This window comes from Tachyglossus aculeatus, chromosome 16 (genome assembly GCF_015852505.1).
Source record: "Tachyglossus aculeatus isolate mTacAcu1 chromosome 16, mTacAcu1.pri, whole genome shotgun sequence".
Taxonomy (NCBI): Eukaryota; Metazoa; Chordata; class Mammalia; order Monotremata; family Tachyglossidae; genus Tachyglossus; species Tachyglossus aculeatus.
In genome coordinates this window covers 41,278,883-41,300,399 of record NC_052081.1, presented here as the reverse complement: position 1 = coordinate 41,300,399, position 21,517 = coordinate 41,278,883, and the positions used below count along the sequence as shown (strand labels likewise).

The 21,517-nt window shown below is 45.8% G+C and overlaps 1 non-coding gene across 1 annotated transcript; it reads right to left on the bottom strand.

The window, feature by feature from the left end:
• Positions 1-20,415: 20,415 nt before the first annotated feature.
• LOC119938878 lies at positions 20,416-20,557 on the bottom strand. Its single transcript, XR_005454573.1, has one exon. It is a non-coding gene; the product is annotated as a small nucleolar RNA SNORA7 (small nucleolar RNA).
• Positions 20,558-21,517: the final 960 nt, after the last annotated feature.

The following is a 21,517-nucleotide window of genomic DNA, read 5'->3' as shown; positions in this document are numbered from 1 at the left end:
GTTCTCTGATTCCCAGGCCCGTGATCTTTCCACCAGACCACGCTGCTTCCGGAGATTCGTTAGATCTAGGCAGGCGAAAGCTTTACTCTCCAGGTGAGACTTTCTCCAAAGAGCCCTAGGGATGAAAGATCCCTAGCTGTCCTTGGGAGCCCAGCTCAGTACTTTATCTTTCCAATAGTCAGTCCTTCCTTATGTCTAACTTGAATATCTCTAGTAAGTTCATTTCAGTTAGGTGTTTCTCTGTGGGTATAGAGGGTGGACTAGCATGTCCCATCCGCTTCTTCGTGGGCTTGGGGCCTGGGGAGGGGAGGAGACTGCCAGTGTTTTATTTTGGCAGTGTCTCCCTAAAGCAATTCACTTGTTGAAAAGAATGAAGTGGAAGAAACGATTGGGCCAGCCTGGTTGGATTCCAGGGATGTCTGGGCCATCTCCCCCTTCTCTAAGAGCCTGTTGCTATTTGAGTTAATGATCCTTCCATAAAGTTGATGGGTCCCAATGGGGTGTTTTTTTGGAGATTACATTCAAACCAATCTCCGCAACACCGGGACCCAGTCCCGGTCAATCAGCTTTCCGAGCCATTGCGACTTTGGGGCCTGGCGTGCTGGGTCCATATGCTCTGAGGGTCTGCCCAAGGCCAGCAGCTAAGCTCTTGCCTTGAAGATGCCCATCGCTGTGGTGGCATTTTCCCCAAGAGGGAAAATGTAGCTCATTTTCGTCTAACTTGCTGCCGACCCTTCGCCCATGTCCTGTCTCTGGCTTGGAACGCCCTCCCTCCCCATCCTGGCTCCACCACTTGTCTGCTATGTGACCTTGGGCAAGTCACTTAACTTTTCTGTGCTTCACTCATTTGCGTAAAATAGGGATTAAGAGTGTGAGCCCAGAGTGGGACAGGAACTGTGTCCTTCCTGATTAATGTGTATCTACCCCAGTACTTAGAATAGTGTTTGGCGCATAGCAAGTGCTTAACAAGTACCATAGTGGATAGACTTTGGGCCTGGAAGTTAGAGGTCATGGGTTCTAATCCCAGCTCTGTCACTTGTCTGCTGTGTGACCCTGGGCAAGTCCCTTCACTTCACTGGACCTCGGTTACCTCATCTGTAAATTGGGGATTAAGACTGTGAGCCCCTCATGGGACAGGGACTGTGTCCAGCTTGATTTGCTTGTATTCACCCCAGTGCTTAATACAGTGCCTGGCACATAGTAAACACTTAAATTCCATTACGATTAGTATTTTAATTAATTAGTTATTCACATCCGACAGACAACTACTCTCCCCACCTTCAAAGCCTTTGAGGCCTTCCTTAAGCCCTCTTTTCTTTTTTCTTCCACTCCCTTCTGTGTCACCCTGACTTGCTCCCTTTATTCCTCCCCTCTTGCAGCCCCACAGAACTTATGTACATATCAATAACTTATTTATATTAATATGTCTCCCCTTCTAGACTGTAAGGTCACTGATGGCAGAGAATGTGTTTATATTGTATTAGATTCTCCAAAACACTTAATACAGTGCTCTACACACAGTAAGTGCTCAATAAATGATTGACCGGCTGGTTGAAGCAGGCCAGGCTGAGGGTTCTCAGTACTGGAGGTGGGCCAGTACTAGTACAAGTACAATAATTAAGTATTATTATTATTATTACCAAGGCCATTGATTGGCATAGAGTAGCTAGACTCTCCCGCCCATCCGACACAATTCACAGGCAGGCAGGGATGGAGGAAAGCCTTCCCTCTGCATGAATCATGTTTACTTTGGAAGAACAAAATAATTTCCCCCGCATCAAGGGGTTTGGGGGACATGTGATTTGCTGGGAATGTCAGCTGCAGAGCCCCCTCCCATCAGCCTCACTCCTCTGATTTATGTGTGCGGTTTTTATGATGGAAGAAACAGTGAAAGGGGTCCAGATATTAAAGAACACGCCGTGATTTATAATTGCTGTCATTTGCGTGGGTTTCTTCGGTATTATGGTTCTGCAGGCTCTCCATCCGAGGCAGGTGAGAACTCATGTATTCCATTCTGTGTAAATAGATTGGAATCTCGCTCCTGTTCTCAGTTCCATTTTGCAAGGCATTGGTGGCAGAGGGGAACGAAGAGCAACAGTGTTGAACATCTCCCTTCAAAGCGTGAGCCCCCTCTTTAGCATCTGATGAATAGAATTCTTCCCTTCTCTTCCGCCTCTTCCCCGAATTGAGAAAAGAACACCCTTTGTTTGGCAAACGTCTCTGGAGTTATGAGGGGAGAGCTTTTTCAAGGCTTTCTAACTGCTTTGAAGAATTGGAGCTTGCCATAATACTTCAGAGAAATCACTGAATAATGCTGGGCATTATTACTGCCCCTTTGGCTGATCAACGGAGGACTTTAGGGGCAGGAAGGAATTCAATTCTTGACCAGCACTAAGACCTGGTCAGGGTACCACTGTGGTATTTTTTTTTTTAAAGTGCTTACTATGTGCTGAGCCATTTGCTAAGTGCTGGGGCGCACAGAGGCGCAGAAAAGCTAAGACTTGCCCAAGGTCAAACAACGGGGAAGTGGTGGGGCTGGGAAGAGGTCACAATCAACACAATGATAACCAGAGAGTTTGGGGGTCTCTGGACAGGTTGAATCACTTTGCCCTCTTCTGTCTTTGCTGCTCTCCTACTACAACCCTCACACCTGGCTCTTCTAATGCCAACCTACTCAGTGTATCCCTCAATCTCGTTTTTCTTGTGGCTGACCTCTCACCCACATCCTGCCTCTGGTCTGAAGCACCTTCCCTCTTCATATCTAACAACATTACTCTCCCCACCTTCAAGGCCTTATTGAGGGTACATCTCCTCCAAGAGAGTCATCTTGATTTCCTCCCTTTTTCAACCCTTCCTCAGCCCCACAGCACTTATGAACATATCTGTAAATAATTTACTTATATTAAGGTCTGTCTTCTCCCTCTTTGGGCAGGGAATACATCTGCCAAGCCTGTCATTGTACTCCCCCAAATGCTTAGTACAGAGCTCTGCAAAGTACAGAGTAAGTGCTCGGCAAATATGATTGAATTTTCCAGTCTACCTCTCTCTCCCAGCCTCAGCCCTGAGGGGAACCTGAGATGTGAATGTTGTCTCACTTAGTGTCTAAGACCTTGGATGAAGGGCCCAGCCTTGAGGACCCTTCAACAACTATCAGCCCAGAAGATCTCCTGAGCTCCTGTTGGGGGAAGACAAGGCAGCTAACTCCTCTCTATCCACACACCTCAGCGCTGTCATCCATGTCGATTTTTATCCCCACCACCTTTGGCCCTGATATCACAGATTTTCAAGACCAGGTCTTGACTTCAGAGCTTATCCTCGTCCCTGCCCGGAGGCAGGGGGAGACATAGAATGACCTCTGGAAGGTCCTCCCAGGTCAGCCTCAGATGTCTGTGATGCTTGGGAGGCTCCAGTTTAGGAAGTAGAAGGATTCACGACATGTCATGATGATGATGATGATTCAAATAATTGGAAAGGGGAGAAAAGAGAAGTCTTTGTCTTGCAAGTCTCTGAGAATGTTCTGACGGTGAGAGGAGTCGTCAGGCCCCATGATCCTTTGTGGGGCTAGTGACCATCTCTTTCTGAGGAAGCTAACTCCTTGAGGATTGGGCAGAACAAAGGGTGAATGAGTACGACCCAGACCTTTTTTTATTTTATTTTTAAATGGTATTTAAGTACTTACTATGTGTCAGGCACTGGACTAAGCTCTGGGGTAGATACAAATTAATCAGGTTGGACATACTCCATGACCTACATGGAGCTCACAGTCTTAATCCCCACTTTATAGATGAGGTAACTGAGACACAGTGAGGTGCCTTGCTCAGTCATAGACAAGTGGCAGAGCCAGGATTAGAACCCAGGTCATTCCGACTCCCAAGTCTGTGCTCTATCTACTAGGCCATACTGCTTCTCTTTCCCCTCTATTTTCCCCACATAACAAACCATGCAATTAGCCATGTTGGTAGTATACCATCCATCTTGTCCTCCAAAAGAAGAGAGTGAACTCATTTATCTGGCCCTGCTCTCTCTGAGGTGGGAATCAATGCCTTATCTTATTTGGGGGTCCTTCCTGCAGAGAGAGAAGAGGAAAATTGAAAACACTTAATTAAAGAGCAAAGAAGAGGGGGCGGGGAGGGAAATGGTGACTTTCTCTACCAATGTAGAAAGTAAGGCAGCAAAGGTAACCTTGTTGCTGAAGGGGAAGAGCTCAGGTGTGGTAATCAGGGGGCCTGGGTTCTCACCCCAGCTCAGCCACTGGTCTCCTGTAACTAAGGTTTCAGTTAAGCCGCTTAGTCTCTCTGAGCCCCAGCTTTCTTTGGCTGTGATTCAGGCAAGGGCCTTGTTTACCAACTCTGTTGTATGGTTCTCTCCCAAGAGCCTACTACAGTGCTCTGCACATAGTAAGCATTCCAAATGCCATTAATTGGTAAAATAATACCTATATCTTCCTACTTGGCAGGTCTGTTGGCAAGATGAAAGGGGATGAGTCATGTGAGCGTGCTCTGGAACAAATGAGTGCAGTGCACAGTTAGTCTTGTCCAGGGTCTTCACTAGGCTCCTTTCTCCCCTCTCTCACTGCTGACCTCTTTTTTCATGCCCTCCCCCCGGCCTGGAAGGCCCTCCCCCTTCACCTTAGGCAGACCACTGCTCTCCCCATTTTTACAGCCCATCTGAAATCTCATCTCTTCCAGGAGGCCTTCCCTGGTTTAATCTCTCATCTCCTAATCTTATTCACCCCCACCCCACTGTCACTTCAGCACTCCCATGTCACTTAAGCTCTTTGGTGCTCCCCCAAGCCTGTTACACTTAAGTTCAGATTTTTAAACACAACTATTTCCTCCTGCCTTCAGTATGCTTCAGCATCTGTCTCCCCAGGTAGAATGTCAGCTCCTTGAAAGCAGGCCTCATGTTAACTGAGAGCCTCCATATGGGTCAGGGACTATGTCCCTTGGGCTTCTTATTTATCTATCCTGAGTGCTTAGCACAGAATAGATACTTAACAAACAGCTCTTTCTCCCTTCAAAGCCCTACTGAGAGCTCACCTCCTTCAAGAGGCCTTCCCAGACTGAGCCCCTTTTTCCTCTCCTCCTCCCCATCACCCCACCCTACCTCCTTCCCCTCCCCACAGCACTTGTGTATATATATTTGTACAGATTTATTACTCTATTTTACTTATACATATTTACTATTCTATTTTGTTAATGATGTGCATATAGCTTTAATTCTATTTGTTCTGATGACTTCGAAACCTGTCTACATGTTTTATTTTGTTGTCCATCTCCCCCTTCTAGACTGTGAGCCTATTGTTGGGTAGGGACTGTCTCTAACCCAACTTGCCCAAGGTCTCTCAGATGAGGCTACAAGGTCATCATGGGCAGGGAATGTGTCCACTAATTCTGTTCTATTGTACTTTCCCAGCTCTTAGTACAGTGATCTGCACAAAGTAAGTGTTCAATAAATGCCATTGATTGATTGAAATGGTAGAGCCAGGATTTGAATCCAGGTCTTCTGACTCTCAGGCCCATGCTCTACCCACTAGGCTGCACTGCTTCCATGGAGATTTTTCCCTGCCCCACCAGGCTGAAGTTACTCTTGAACTCCTGGGGGTGTCTGTCCCCACCAGCTGGGAAAAATCAACCAATCGGTGGTACTTATTGAGTACTTCACGCTGTACAGAGCACTGTACAAAGAGTTTGGGAGACTACAATACTAGTCATCTCATTTGATTTAAAATTCAGGCTGAGCCCTTCTGGATTTCGTCGAGAGACCCCCAAGCTCAGTGCTGCAGACACGGAAGATTGCTGGCTACCCCCTGAGAATATTACATCCTGGGGTTCCTCTCCAACAGAGTCTGCTGAGATGGTTAATATTGCTACTGCAGTGACTGGCAGCTCCTGCAAATATGGGCAATATAAAGTTAAATTACTTCACTTTGGAAGCATCATGAAGCCTGGGATGGAGCAGAGGTGATCTGTGAGGTTCACAGATCACCTCTGCTCCATCCACTGATTTCATTCCAATCGGGTCCTGAAAGCTGGGTCTCTTGTCCCTCATCTCCAGACCTGACTGGTGTAAGAAGCCATTTCAAGTTTTATTTTATCTACCTTGCTGACTAAGTATCCTGAACGAAGGCTGAGGAAGGGATTTAAAGCAACCACCACACATCCTCCTTCCCTTTCCCTTGCTTTGCCTTTTGGCTGGTGTGTGTTGGAAGTTGTATAAAGGGGTGCAGATATGTTTAGATCAGAAAATTGGAAAAGCAAGGACATTTTCCCACCCCCACCTCCCTTTTTGTTGCTGGATGGGCTGGACAGCCTCCTGATCTTTCAAGTAGATGTATATCCCTGACTCCTCCAGGAAATCTTCCCTAATTAATGCACACCACCACTCAGACTATCACTCATCCTTAGTGCCTGGATACTTCAATCCTATCCTTGGCACTCTTGGAGGTTTTTTTTTTGTTTGTTTAAGTGGTATTCAAGTGCTTACTACATACCAGATACTGTACTGAGTACTGCAGTAGATAAAAGTTGATCAGGTTGGATGCAATCCCTGTCCCACATGGGACTCACAGTCTTTGTTCCCCATTTTACAGCTGAGGTAACTGAGGCACAGAGAAGTTAAGCCTTTGCCCAAAATCACATAGACAAGTGGCAGAGCTGAGATTAGAACTCAGTTCCTTCTCCCAGGCCCATGCTCTATCCGAAAGGTGGCGGTTCTCTCTTGTTCACATGTACATATTTATTTAGGGGAAGCAGCATGGCATAGTGGAAAGAGCCCAGGCCTCGGAGTCAGAGGACCTTGTTCCGAATCCTGGCTCTGTCACCTGTCTGGTGTGTGACCTTCGGCGAGCCACTTAACGTCCCTGTTCCTCAGTTTTCTCATCTGTAAAATGGGAATACCTGTACTGGAAGTTACCTGTTCTGGCAGTGTTGGAATCTAAGTGCTCATCTCCTCCAGGAGACCTTCCCAGACTGAGCCCCCTTTTTCCCCTCCTCCTCCCCACCCCCCCCCGCCCTACCTCCTTCCCCTCCCCACAGCACTTGTATATATTTGTACAGATTTATTACTCTATTTTACTTGTACATATTTACTATTCTATTTATTTTGTTAATGATATGCATATAGCTATAATTCTATTTGTTCTGATGATTTTGACAGCTGTCTACATATGTTTTGTTGTCTGTCTCCCCCTTCTAGACTGTAAGCCTGTTGTTGGGTAGGGACTGTCTCTATATGTTGCCGACTTGTACTTTCTAAACGCTTAGTACAGTGCTCTGCACACAGTAAGTGCTCAGTAAATATGATTGAATGAATGATTGGAAGATCTCTTCACAAGTTTTGATACGTTGTGGAGAATAAGACCCCACTGACAGGAGGCTCATAATGCTTGTCAGGAAAACCATTAAGACAATCACTGTGTAAAGGATCTGTCATATCGCTTCTATACTGTCAATCAGTCATTGGTATTTGAGTGCTTACTGTGTGAAGGGCACTGTACTAAGCTTCTAGGAGGATACAGTACAAATGTTTGGCCTGGTGAAACAATAATAATAACAATGATGACATTTATTAAGCGCTTACAATGTGCAAAGCACTGTTCTAAGCACTGGGGAAGTTACAAGGTAATCAGGTTGTCCCACGGGGGGCACACAGTCTTAATCCCCATTTTACAGATGAGGTAACTGAGGCACAGAGAAGTTAAGTGACTTGTCCAAAGTCACACAGCTGACAATTGACAGAGCTGGGATTTGAACCCATGACCTCTGACTCCAAAGCCCGGGCTCTTTCCAATGAGCCACGCTGCTCCTCACTAATAAATGTGACCTGCATACTTTTTTTTTTAATGGTATTTGTTAAGCTCTTACTGTGTGCCAGGTACTATACTAAGTGTTAGGGTAAATACAAGATAATCAAGTTCATTAATAATAATGATGGTATTTGTTAAGCACTTACCATATGGAAGCACAGGGTTCCTGTCTCGCATAGGGCTCACGGTCTTAATCCCTATTTTGCAGAAAGGGTAATTGAGGCATAGAGAAGTTAAGTGACTTGCCCAAAGTCTCACAGCACACAAAATGCCTGAGCAGGGATGAGAACCTAGGTTCTCGTACTCCCAGGCCCGTGATCTTTCCACTAGGCCACAATGCTTCACTTCTTCTTGTGGATAGGGTTGGTCTATGGACTGTTGTACTTTTGTGAAATATATTGTCAGATCTGGGGCCTTATTTCTCTGGAGTAGAAGACTCCAGGGTGTTAGAGGGTTTTAACATCTGAATAACAGCCATCTGGAATGAGACTTAGTTACACACACCTTCACCTATACACTCCTTGAAAAGGCTTCCACCCCGACCAAATAGGTTTTATTTTTTTTCATTTAAAAGTTGCCGGAGCTTGCAGATTAGCGTCTAGACTATATAGGTTTCCTAAAGATAAGGCAGAGAAATTGATTTCAATTACTAAGGAAGAGAGCTGGAACAGGCTTTCCTTCAGAGAAGAGGATTAACCTTCTAGGCCTGGGAGTCAAGAGAAGAAAGACCGCAGCTTCCCCCTCGGCCTCTCCTCTCCCCCCGCCTCCGATTCCCATTCTCTGCATCTCCAAGGGAACTGCAAAACCCAGGCTTATTTTCAGGAAGGGGAGGTGTTTGCTTAACTTGAGAAGCGGCATGGCTCAGTGGAAAGAGCACAGGCTTTGGAGTCAGGGGTCACGGGTTCGTATCCCGGCTCTGCCAAGTGTCAGCTGTGTGACTTTGGGCAAGTCACTTCACTTCTCTGTGCCTCGGTTCCCTCATCTGTAAAATGGGGATTAAGACTGTGAGCCCCCCGTGGGACAACCTGATCTCCTTGTAACCTCCCCAGCGCTTAGAACAGTGCTTTGCACATATTAAGCGCTTAATAAATGCCATAAAAAACAAAACAAAACAAAAACTCCTTTCCTAACTCCTGGAGGTGCAGAACAGGTTGAAGCCTGGAAACTTCCTGAGGGGAAGGATGGGCTCTTGTCAACCTTGGGGATCCTAGCTGGTAACGGACCAGATTCAGAATCACTGTAGCATTTAAGTGCTTACTATGTGACAAGCACTGTACTAAGCGCTTGTCTTATCTAACAGACCATCACTTTTCCATACCTTCAGAGCCTTATTAAAATCACATCTCCTTCAAGAGCCTTCTCCAACTGAGACCTCATTTTTCCCCCACTCCCTCTCCCTTCTATGTCAACTAGGCACTTGGATGTGTGCCCTTTAAGCTTTTGATATCCACTCCACCCTCAGCCCCACAGCACTTATGTACATATCTGTAATTTATGACTTTCTCTCTGGACTGTAAACTCCTGTCTCACCGCTGTTCTCTTTCCTCTACCTTGGAACACCCTCCCTCTTCATATCCAACAGATGATCACACTCTTCCATCCTTCAAAACATTATTTAAAGCACATCTCCTCCAAGAGGCCTTCCCTGACTAAGCCCTGATCTTCCTCTTCTCCCACTCCTCTCTGCATCACCCTTCTAGTTAGATTTACACCCCTTATTCACTCCTTTTTTAGCTTCACAGCACTTAAGTGCATATCTGCAATTTATTTGTGTAAAGATCTGTCTCCCCCTCTTGACTTTTAAACTCACTGTGGGCAGGGATTGTGTCTATCAACTCTTGTATTGTACTCTTCCTAGCTCTTAGTGCAGTGCTCCACACAGAGTAAGTGCTCAATAAACATCACTGATGGACTGGTTGCCCTCTGGCTTGTATGAGTCTGCATTTGCTAAATCTCATTCCCTTCTGTACCTCTCTGGTCCCTCACTTTTTGTTCATTTGCATTCCTGGTGGTTTCTTAAATTTTGATCCCTAACCTGTCCACGGGGATCCAACTCCATTTCCTCACACCACCTTAGTGATGTCTTTTAAATTCAGTTCTTTCCTCCTCTTGGTTTCAAGAGGGCAAACTGGTGGCTTCTGGGTAGTTAGTCCCGGCTAATTAGGGTCTGGGGTCCTCCTTCCAGTGGATCTGTGTGACTCAATAGTTTCCTCAGAATAGGCATGGACAGTTATGATGCGGCCCCTTCAGTCAATCAATCGCATTTGAGCGCATATTGTGTGCAAAGCACTGTAGTAAGTGCTTGGGAGAGTACCGTATCATAAAATGCTCATAATGAGCTTTCAGTCTAGTCAGCTTCCAGCTGATCTCTGCCACCTGTCTTTCCTTTGGTGACTCTCTTTTTCCTTAAAGAACCAACTGAAATCTGTGTCTTCCCCAGAGACTTGAGGCTTTGTCTTTGGAAGGTCCAGCTAAATTGTGTGCCAGATGGAAGCTATTCTTATTAGTTTATTTGTTAAGTGCTTACTAAATGACTTTCCCATCAAAGTAGACAGCATCACCATCCTTCTTGTCTCAGAAGTCATAACCTTGGCATTCTCCTTGACTCATCTCTCTGATTCAATCCACATATTCAGTCTGTCACCAAATCCTGTCAGTTTGACCTTCACATCGCTAAAATCCGCCCTTTCCTCTCCATCCAAACTGCTATCACGTTAATCCAAGCACTTATCCTATCATGCCTTGATTACTGTATCAACTTCCTTGCTGACCTCCCTGCCTCCTGTCCAAACTTCACTTTGCTGCCAAGATTGTTTTTCTACAAAAACATTCAGGCCATGTTTCCCCTCTCCTCAAGCAACTCCAATGGTTGCCCACCTACCTCCACAGCAAACTCCTCACTATTGGCTTCAAAGCACCGTTACCTTGCCCCCACCTGTCTCCCTTGCTTCCCTCCTACTACAATACAGCCCACACACTTTTCTCCTCTGCCAACCTAATCATTGTACCTTGATCTCATCTATTTTGCTGCCAATGTCTCACCTACATCCTGCATCCTGTCTGGAATAACCTCTGTCTTCATATCAGACAAGCAATTACTCTCCCCTCCAGCCGCCAACTTCAGTCTTACTGAAGGGGCATCTCCTCCAAGAGGCCCTGTCTGATTAAGGCTTCATTTCCTCTTCTCCCACTCCCTTTGTACTTGGATTTGTTCCTTTTATGCTCCCCTTCCTCAGCACCACAACACTTACGTAGATATCCGCAATTTATTCATTTGTATTAATGTCTGCCTCGCCCTCTAGACTGAAAGTTCTGTGTGGAACGGGAACATGTCTACCAACTCTGTTATATTGAAAGCTCCCACGTGCTTAGTGCAGTGTTCGGTCCACAGTTAGTGCTCAATAAATTCAACTGATTGTCAAGCTCTGTTCTGAATGTTGGGGTAGATGTAAGTTAATCAGATCAGACACAGTCCCTGTCTCACATGGGGCTCGCAGTCTAAGGGGTACAGAGAACAGGTTCTGAGTTCCCATTTCACAGAGAAGTTGAGAAGCAGTCCTAGTGGAAAGAACATGTGCCTGAGAGTCAGAGGACTGGGTTCTAATCACTGTCACCATTTGACTACTGTGTAACTTTGGTCAGGTCACTTGGCTTACCTTACCTCAGTTTCCTCATCTTTCAAATGGGAGTTCAGTACCAAGTTCTCCCTTCCCCTTAGTATGTGAGTCCCCGGTGGGACAGAAGCTGGGCCTGATCTGGTTATTTTATAGCTAGCCCAAGCACTTAACTCAGTGCTTGGCAGTGAGTAAGCGCTAATCAGATATTATTATTATTAGTTCAGGCCCTCAGCCTGTGGGTGGTGGTGAGGGAAGGCAGCTGGGATCCCTGAATTTCAACTGTGGCTCCTTGACAGAAAATGGCATTGCCCTGGATGATCCCCTCCCCAAGTTTCCTTTTTTAAAAAAAAAAAAAATTATTTTATGGCATATAAGCACTTTCATTCATTCAATTGTATTTATTGAGCACTTACTGTGTGCAGAGCACTGTACTAAGTGCTTGGGAAGTACAAGTTAGCAACACTTCTTATGCTCCAGGCACTGCACTAAGTGCTGGGGTAGATAGAAGCTAATCAGGTTGGGCACAATTCCTGTCCCACATGGGGCTCACAGTCTTAATCCCCATTTTCCAGGTGAAGTAACTGAGACACAGAGAAGCAAAGTGACTTGTTCCAAGTCACACAGCCGATGTGGCGGAGCCCAGATTAGGACCCAGGTCCTTCTGACTCCCAGGACCATGCTCTATCCACTAGGACACTCTGCTTTTCCACCCACTCCAGCCCCATGTGCCACAGGACTCCCTGCTCAATCCTGCTGAGTGAGAGCCCCTCACAGCCAATAGATTTCTAATTTGGAGTCAACCAACCCTGAAATCCCCACTGCTTTGAACGTGATTACATAAATAGGGTAATCGGTGCCGCGTCCTTACGGGCCAGACATTCAGTGGTGGTAAATGCTTACCACCCCAGGGGACTGGGTGTGAAAAGGGGATGGTGGAGGCCAGGGGCCGACCCCCCCCCCCCCCCATATACCCTGGGAAAGCAGTTTGTGCTCTGCCTCAGCTTCTGTCAATCAATCAGCCCTTCATCATTTGGATTTCCTCCCTCATGGCTGTCATTGCGGTCTCTCTTCCTCAGGCCCGAAGTTCTCTGGATCCCCAGGGTGAATTTCTGAAGAGGTTTCTTTGCCCCAGACTTGACAGTCCCCACGTTCCAGTGGTTGGCATAGGCAGAAGAAGCTCGATGCCCACCTGGACCTAAGCTACCCACAAGTGTATAGACAACAGCTGGATGGGCTTTGGGCAAACTAGTAGCTGAGGGAGACAGGGCTCCTGGATGAAGGTGGTCTGGGAAGTTCTTGGGGGGGATGAGGCCATGGTGATGAGGAGGAGAAGAGTATCAATAATAATAATGGTGGTATTTGTTAAGCGCTCACCATGTGCCAAGCACTATTCTAAGCACTGGGGTAGATATAAAGTAATCATGTTGTCCCACATGGGGCTCAGTCTTAATCCCCATTTTACAGATGAGGTAACTGAGGCACAGAGAAGTTAAGTGACTTGCCCAAAGTCACACAGCAGACAAGTGACGGAGGTGGGATTAGAACCCACGACTTCTGATGCCCAAGCTCTTTCCACTCATGACATTTTGGGAATGCCTACTGTGTGTAGAGGGTTGAACTTAAGCAATTGGATGAGTTCAAGGGCCCCATGCTGAAGAATAAGGATTGTGGTAACTTTTTCTTTTCTTTTTTTTGTGCGTTTGTGGTATTTAAGCATTTACTATGTGTCAATAGCTGTTCTGAGAGCTGGGGCAGGTGCAGGTTAATTAGGTCCCCAATTTGCAGTTGAGGAAACTGAGGCACAGAGAGGTTACATGACATCCAAGATCACACAGCAAGAAAGTGACAGTCAGTATTAGAACTCAAGTCCCCTCTCTCACAGACCCGTGCTGTTTCCACTAGGCCAGAGTACTAGAACAGATAAGTAGAAAGAGTCAGGAAAGATGGGTTAGGTAAATGGGTGGCAATACGTAAGGACTAATCAATCAATGGCATTTATTGAGCACTTACTGGGTGCAGAGCACTGTACTAAGCTCTTGGGAGAATACAGTATAAATGAGTTGGTAAGCATGTACCCTGCCCACAAGAAGCTTACAGTCTAGAAGGAAAGACAGGCATGAAAATAAATGATGACTATGTTTATAAATGCTGTGGGCCTGAGCATGAGGTAGTAATAATTATGATATTTATTAAGCACTTCTTATGTGCCAGGCACTGTACTAAGAGCTGGAGTAGATACAAACAAATCATTCATTCATACTTATTGAGTGCTTACTGTGTGTAGAGCACTGTACTAAGCGCTTGGAAAGTACAAGATGGCAACATATAGAGATGGTCCCTACCCAGTAATGGGCCCACAGTCTAGAAGACACAGTCCCTGTCCCGCATGGAGCTCACAATCTCAATTCCCATTTTACAGATGAGGTAACCGAGGCCCAGTGAAGTGACTTGCCCAAGGTCACACAGCTGACATGTGGTGGAGCTGGGATTAGAACTCATGACCTTCTGACTCCTAGGCCCATGCTCTCTCCACTAAGCCATGTTTCTTCTCTATTATTATCATCAGGCTTTCCTTTCAGGATGAGAGGTGTGGACAGTGGAGGGGAAGATATTTTCGAATCACTTCTTTCATATAGCCTAACTGCCCCACCTCATCCCGAGAGAGAGAGAGAGAGAGAGACCCAGTTACACTGAGGTATAAGGATATGAGAGCGCACTGTGGAAACCTAAATTCCAGTGATCTAGGGAAGGTTGGAGGGGTTTCTGACTGAGTGAGAGGACTGAACAGACTACATCAGGTTCACCTGAGAAGACCTGCCAGAGGATGTGAGTTTTTGAGTTTCAAAGGTGAGGAGAAAACTGATGGGACCGCCAGGATTTGGGGAGCAAGGAAGGTATTTGAGGCTGGAGTCGTGGTGTGGCACAGGCCACAGTGTGATTGAGAAAGACAAGAACTGAGGATGACACTGGTAGATTTTCTTGATGCAGTGAAGCGCCTAACTGAGGAGAGGAGGAGATGAAGTAAGCAGGAGGTGGGAAGAGACAGGGAGCAGGAGGCAAAATCCAGTCAATTTAAAAGCAGACACATTTTAATTGAAGCATTCTCCTCCCTTAGCCAACACTCTCTCATTCTCTTGTTCCCTTGCGTGCTCTCTCTCTCTCTCACTCACCCCCCCTTCCCTCCCCCTCTTTCCCTCCCTCTTTTTCCTCTTTGTCTTTCATTTTTCTTTTCCTCCTTCCTCTCTTTCTTTCTCCTTTTCAATCAATAGTATTTATTGAGTGCTTACTATGTGCAGGGCACTGTAGTAAGCACTTGGGAGAGTACAATATAACAATATAAAAGGCTCATTTCTTCCTCTTCTCTTTATCTTTCTCTTTTTCCTTCCTTCCTTCTCTCTCTCTCTCTCTCTCTCTCTCTCTCCTTTTCTCTTCCTTCTCTCTCTTGCTTTCCTTTCCCTCCTTTCTCACTTTGGCTCCCTCTTTTCCTCTCTCTTCCTCCCTCTTGTTTCTTGCTCTCTTTGTCTTCCTTTCTCCTTTTCTCCACTCCTCCCACACCTGGACTCTCTCCTTCCTTCCTCTAGGAGGTGGTGATCAGTGTCATTCCACACTCCATGCACATATTTCAAAAGTTTGGCAATTTGCAGTTTGCTCAGGACCTCCAAATCTTACTTCTGGAAGAAGACAATATAATTAAATGAGGCACATTAATATCATGAGACAAGCATCACCGCTCACACTTATGACAATATAAAAAGGAGGGGGGAAACCCCGGTATACTCCATAAATCAAAGCATTTTGATGCATAAAATTTGGAAACACAATTCTATGAATTGTAATAGAGCATGACAAAATCTCATCAACAGGAGTAAATATTAAACTAAAAATGACAAATTAATGCCCCACATGCTGAGTAGATACTGTTCTCCTCCCCACCCAATGCTTCCATCTCAGAACAACTTCTGAAGCTTTTATTCTCTTAATACAGGTAATTTGCTTTAAGTGTCTATAGTAGCTCGGCTCCCCAATAGCCCCTGTTGATATTCTCATAATGGGAACTGCAGTTTTTTTTTTTTCTATCCCTGATAAACATAAACCGTAACTTCCTCTCTCAAAGGCAGCAGCATTGGGGATAATAATAATGATAATTGTGGTATTTTTTAAGTGCTTACTATGTGTCAAGCACTGTACAAGCACTGGGGTAGATAAAAGATCATCAGGTCCCACCTCTGGCCCACAGACTAAGTAGGAGGGAGGACAGGTATTGAATCCCCATTTGCAGATGAAGGAACTGAGCCCCAGAGAAGTGGCTTGCCCAGTAGAGCAACTTCTGAGCTGTCAATCAATCCTTTTTATTTAAATATGGCATTTGTTAAACACATACTATGTGCCAAGCACTGTTCTAAGTGCTGGGATATACAAAGGTAGTCAGGTTGGACATTGTCTATGTCCCATGGGACTCACAGGCTTAATCTCCATTTTCCAGATGAAGCAATTGAGGGCCAGAGAAGTGAAGTGATTTGCCCAAGGTCACACAGGAGACAAGTGGCAGAGCTGGGACTAGAACCCAGGTCCTTCTGATTCCCAGGCCCATGCTTTACCCACTTGGCCATGCTGCTTCTCAATGAGTCACTGGTATTTATTGAGCGCTTACTGTGTGCAGAACATTACTAAGCACTGTCCTAAGTACAATTCAACAGAGTTGGCAGATGGAGCGTGGCTGGCGTGAAGGCTGGGTGGAGGAACCTGATGTTCAGAGGCAGGTTTGGGGAAGTTGACCCATTCAGCCATGAGGAGCAAAAGGAAAGTTTAAGATGACAGTATGGAAGAGGGGACAGAGAGAGAGATCTGAGGTCACAGGCAGCTCAGATCTTCTATGCCTCTTGGTACTTATGTCACTTGAATCTAGCAATGGAATGATGGTTTGTTGATTCCTGGGGCTGTTCTTAAGCTGTGATCTCAAGACTGGTGTGCCCACACTAGCAGAGGGTTGGGGGAGGAAGATATGTAAGTTAAGCACTTAGTGTAACACTCTGCACACAGTTAAAGTTTAATAAATCCTATCCCTCAGTTGTATTGAGCGCTTACTGTGTGCAGAACATTGTCCTAAGCTGTTTACTGATTAATAATAATGGATTGATAGGGGAAGAAACAGGTAAACAGAGGAATGCACCCCCCACACACTACTTCAGTCATATACACTCAATCTCCCACACTCTCCCCAGGTTGTAAATTCTTTGAGGGCAGGGATCATGTCTACTAGGAGCATAGTGGCCTAGTGGAAAGAACAGAGGCCTGAGAGCCAGGAGTCCTGGTTCTTATTCCTGGCTCTGCCACTTGCCTGCTGTGTGACCTTGGGTAAGTCACTGCACTTCTCTCTGCCTCCATTTTGTCATCTGTATCCCAGCCCGTTTGTTTTACTTCTCTAACACCAACCTACTCACTGTGCCTCACTCTCACCTCACCCATCGTTGACTTCTTGCTCTTGGTTTCCCTCCTGCCTGAAACACTTTCCCCAGAGACCCCCATTCTCCCACCTTCAAAGCCTTTACAAAGTCACATCTCCTCCAGGAAGCCTTCCCCCTCTATTTCCTCTGTCTTCACCCTATTTTCCTCCCTACTGTGTTCTCTGTGCACTTGAGTCCTTGCCCTTAAGCACTTGGGAATCACCCAGCCTTCTTCCCCCTCATAGCACTTTTAGATACATACTTTTTTTTTAAAAAAAAAAAAGGTATTAAGGGCTTACTATATGTCAAACACAGTTCTAAGTGTTGGGGGAGGTACAAGGTATTTACGTCGGACTCAGTTCCTGTCCCACATGGGGCTCAAAGTCTAAGTAATCAGTTGTGTCTTCTATTTGTAATTTATTTTAGTGACCATCTCCCCACGATAATTAATAATTGTGGTATTTAAGTGCTTACTATGTGCCAGGCACTGTACTAAGCACTAGGGTGCATAGAGGCAAATCAGTGGGGCTCACAGTCTTAATCCCCATTTTACAGACACAGACAAGCTAAGTGACTTGCCCAAGGTTTTAGAACCCATTACCTTCGGACTCCCAGGCCTGTGTTGTATCCGCTTCGCCATGCTGCTTTCCCATTAGACGGGAGGGCAGGGATCATAACTATCAACTCCATTATATTGTACTCTCCCAAGTGCTTAGTGCAGTGCTCTGCACAGAATAAGCGCTTAATAAATACTATTGATGATGTCATCTAACTCCCTGGCCTGAGCTGATTCAACCACCGCAGAACGTTTCTCCTCTGGACAAGGATTAGATCAAGGAGCTGTTGGCAATTTTCTCCAGAGGATCAAGGAGCGGTTGGGGCTGTGCATTGATTTTTTTTTTTTAATCTTTTCCCTGATTCGGGCTGACAGGCATCCCCGGGGGAAATCTTGAAAAGAAGAGACCATGGGGAAAAGTCAGGGTTTCTTCTGCAAAATGCTTAATTGTTGATTGATTTACATAAAGCGCCCCTAATTACCACCCCGAGGGGACGGCTGGTGGACCCAGGCTTGATTGTCTGACCCCTTTAACAAGACACACAACACATTCCAAATTAAATCGTCTCCCATAAATCAGGTTAACCTTTTCATCCACAGCTCTGAGGGAATGAATTACTGGTCTCGGAGCCCCTGACCTTTCCAGGGAGCCCAGCTGTAGCAGTGAGGTGCCCGGCCTTTCTCTCTTCATGCCAAAGCCTTTAAGAGAGCGGCAAAATGTCTCGCTGAAGCTGTCAGAGATTTAACTGGGGGCAGTTTATCCACTGCTGGGATTCATCAAGCCCTTACTGTGGGAGGAGCACTGTTCTAAGCACTTGGGGGAGGCCCGAGAATGCGCAGACCAGATCCCTGTCTCCAGGAGTTTATGTAGGGAGTTTATAATCTAGCCTGGGAGTGGGAGACCTGGTTATAGTCCTGAATTAAAACCTAGCCTGCTGTAAAATGAGGATCACGCTCCCTGCCTCTCCTTTCATTCATTCAATTATTGAGTCCTTACTATGTGCGAAGCACAATATAACAATAAACACTCCCTGCCCACAAGGAGCTAGCACTCTCCTGACCTCTTTGGAGAGTTAAGACTACAGTGAAAGCTCATTGTGGGCAGGGAATGGTGTTACCAACTCTGTTATACTGTACTCTCCCAAGCGTTTAGTACAGTGTTTGGCACACAATAAGTACTCAATAAATATGAGTCTTTTTTGTCTGCAGTGGGATATTAGGCATGTAACTTCTCTGGGCTTCAGTTTCCTCTGTAAAATGGGGATTAAATCCTACTCCCTCCTACTTAGATTGTGAGTTCCATGTGGGACAGGAGCCCAAGGTCACACAGCAGACATGTGGCAGAGCCGGGATTGGAACTCAAGTCCTTCTGATTCCCAGGCCCGTGCTCTATCCACTAAGCCACATTGCTTCTCGTTCTTTGCCTACAAGGAGATAAATGTTCCATTTCCTGTCTGTTAATTCCCTGGCAGAGAGTGCTGTTTTACTTCCCTCTCCTGCAAGTGGGGGAGGGAAGGGGACAGGTTTCTGAAAAGTAACATCTCTCGTGTCCCTGGGAACTGCAGAGGCTTCGGGCCCTGATCCGTTTTCTCACTCTATAATATTTATTAGATACCTTTTGAGTGCCCACACTCTCTTGGTTGCAGCTCTGTGATACAGGGGTTAAAATAATCATTTTATTCCCCCGCTTGTTCTCAGAAACACAGTTTCTTTGCAATTGTCTATGGAAGGCTCCATGTTTTAATTCTGGCAGGGGGGGGACTGCCTCCAATATATTTCAAAGTAGCTTGTGCTGCTGTTCCAGAGGGATTACAGAAATGGCTTGTGGATTGGAACCTCAGAATCCTCCCAGTTCCCCTCCGGAGTGGGACAATTATTTCGCCCTGCTGGAGAAACCAAAGCAGAGTATACATTAGCAAATTGTTGAATAATCTATTTCCCCAACATAGCTCTTGGGACAATCAGGGATGCATGCGGGTTATTTAGTTGAATGTTTGTATGCGCGCGTGCGTGTGTGTGTGTGTGTGTGTGTGTGCGCACATATATATACATTCACAATGATTTACTCAGCTATTTCCTTGACGTATTCGTACGACTTCCTGCTATCCGCTTGTCTTCCCCTCTGCTAACATTGTGTTGAAATGAGTTTTGTTCATCTCCCTCTTTAGATTGTAAGATTGTTGAGGGCAGAGGTTGTGTTTTGTTTCTGTTATATTCTCCCGAGGGTTTAGCACTCAAATGTTCAGTAAATTGTAGATTAATCAACAACAAATTTTTAATACTCTTTTGGCCTCAAACTGCACAGCTCATTGAGAGCAAATTGTACCTTTTTAAACTTGAGTAGTCTGGATGATTTCCTGTGTAGAATCAACTAGGAAGGGGTCCTGGGATCATATTTGACCCCCCCACCCCGTGAGAAGCAGTATGACCTAGTGGCAAGAGCACGGGCTTGGGAATCAGAGGACCTGGGTTCTAATCCTGGCTCTGCCACTTGTCTGTTGTGTGACCTTAGGCAAGTCACTTAACTTCTGTGTGCCTCAGTTGCCCCATTTCTAAAATGGGGATTAAGATTGTGAGCCCCATGTGGGAAAACCTGGGTCTACCCCAGTGCTTAGAACAGTGCTTGACCCATACTAAGCGCTTAACAAATTCTATATTATTATTATTATCTGGGGAGAAATGTCTGGCGGTTTCCTCTTAGGCCTGAGATTTTAAAACTGTGGGGTTTCGGTCATGATTAAGTGCATGTGCCATGGGGCTTGCTTTCTAACCTCTTTTCTCTCTGCTTGCTGTCCTGACTGGCAGTTTCACCCCTGCTCTTTCTACGGGGATCTTTCCCATCCCATCTGTAATGGTTCTGGTACTATATCCATAGAGGTTTCTTGGTAAAAATACCAAAGTGGTTTACGTTGCCTTCTTCCATGCAGTAAACTTGAGTCTTTGCCCCCGACTCTCTCCCAAGCCACTGCTGTGTAGCATGGGTGAATGTTGACTTGTAGCAGATTGCCTTCCACTCACTAGCCACTGCCCAAGCTAGGAATGGAATGGGTATGCCTCTGTTTGACTCTCTCTCCCTCCTTTAGCTGAGACTGGTAGAGTACTGGAAACTTTCAAGGGGTGATCCCGAGGGGGTAGCTGTAGTAGTAGCAGTGGTCATGGGTTCAAATCCTAGTTTAGCCAATTGTCAGCTGTGTGACTTTGGGCAAGTCACTTCACTTCTCCGGGTCTCAGTGACCTCATCTGTAAAATGGGGATGAAGACTGTGAGCCCCCCGTGGGACAACCTGATTACCTTGTAACCTCCCCAGTGCTTCGAACAGTGCTTTGCACATAGTAAGCACTTAATAAATGCCATCACTATTATTAGTGGTAGTAGCTGAGGTAGCAATAGTAGTTGTAGTATTTGTTGAATAAGTACTAGGGGTCTCTGCTGTACTAGGTGATTGGGAAGTATAGAATAAAGAAGTAATATGTTCCCTGCTCTCTAACTCTCTCTCTCTCCTCTCTCTCTCATTTGTACTCTCTTTTTAAATATGAGCACTGAGGATAAGTACTCAAGTTGGCTAGTGGAATGATATGACACAGGCTACTGGGAAATAATCGGGGAAGGCTTGTTTGAAGAGGTGGGATTTTATGAAGGATTTGAATTGGGGGGAGACCTGGAATCTGTCTGGGAGGAAGGAGGGAGTTTCAAGCTGGGTGGGACAGCATGAGTGAGGAGTTGGAAGTGGGAGAGTTGAGAGTGAGGTGCCGCTAGAAGGTTGGTTTGGGAGGAATGAAGAGAATAGGTTTGGGGGTAGAGGGCAAAGGGGGCAGATGGGGGCGAGCCCCTTACTTCTATACTACTGCAGCATGGCTCAGTGGAAAGAGCCTGGGCTTTGGAGTCAGAAGTCATGGGTTCTAATCCCACCTCTGCCAATTGTCAGCTGTGTGACTTTGGGCAAGTCACTTAACTTCTCTTTGCCTTAGTTACCTCACTTGTAAAATGGGGATTAAGACTGTGAGCCCCCCGTGGGACAACCTGATCACCTTGTAACCTCCCCAGTGCTCAGAAGAGTGCTTTGCACATAATAAACACTTAATAAATGCCATTA